Below are 1,067 nucleotides of genomic sequence, written 5' to 3'. Positions count from 1 at the left end.
CATTTTTTTTTTCAATACAATTTCCATCTTGCATATTTATAAATTATCATATAGCCATACAAATAACTAAATACCTACGTACTTAACTAAAATTCAATCATTCGATATATTAACTGGTTTTACTTTATTTTCAATAGAGAAATTTCAAATTAGCTCCTACACTGGCTACACCACCTGTGACATCATACATTATAAAGAAAAAGGTGGGCAAGTGGGTGTCGCTCTTCTGTACAGTAGGTTACAAATGGGTCACTGTAATGGATGGTGTTAAATTTGAATTCATTGATATCATATCAATGTATACGAAAAACGATAATATATATTTATATATAACATATTTACGTGGAACCTTGTTTTACATTTTTAATCCTTAGCTATAAAAGTTGAACATTTTATAAATTTTTAACTACAAAATAATTATTAAATTTCGTCGAAATTCGAACTTTAAATGCTTATAAAAAAATTGTGCCTATGTATTTTTAATATTTTTCAACTGCTATTGTAACAATATATCAGGAGCCTTGCATTAAATTTTCAAGCTTTTTTACCCATCAAATAAAATGTTATTGATATTTATAGAAAAAAAACTAAAAAAATTGAAAACTGACAATGTCCGTGAACAGCTCAAAAAGAGTCAAATTATTTTCAAAATTGTATGGTGTATATAAAATTAAAATATAAGCATTCAGTGAAATTCTCAAGTATCTACAGTCATTCGTATTTTAATTACAACAAAATAAAGAAATCGTTACATGAGAAATCGAGTGAATATGAAATGTTGTAAAAATATGAATTTCAAACGCTCATAAAAATTTAATTTGACTTTATTGTAGACATTTTTTTTTCGATAAAGGAAGACAAACTTATGAGCAATATTGCATTACATTATCAAATCTTGGATTTAAAAAGAAAAATTTTAATGAATTTCTAACTCAAAGTAATTTGAAAATTTTCGTCATTTTTACGTATTTTGTCAATATTTGAACTTAAAATGCTTATAAAAAAAAATGATGACTATTGATGTTTAATATTTTTCATCTGTCTTTTAAACAATATATTAGGAGCTT

This window comes from Acyrthosiphon pisum, chromosome A1, assembly GCF_005508785.2.
Source record: "Acyrthosiphon pisum isolate AL4f chromosome A1, pea_aphid_22Mar2018_4r6ur, whole genome shotgun sequence".
Classification (NCBI taxonomy): Eukaryota; Metazoa; Arthropoda; class Insecta; order Hemiptera; family Aphididae; genus Acyrthosiphon; species Acyrthosiphon pisum.
Note: the sequence above shows the minus strand (reverse complement) of the source record.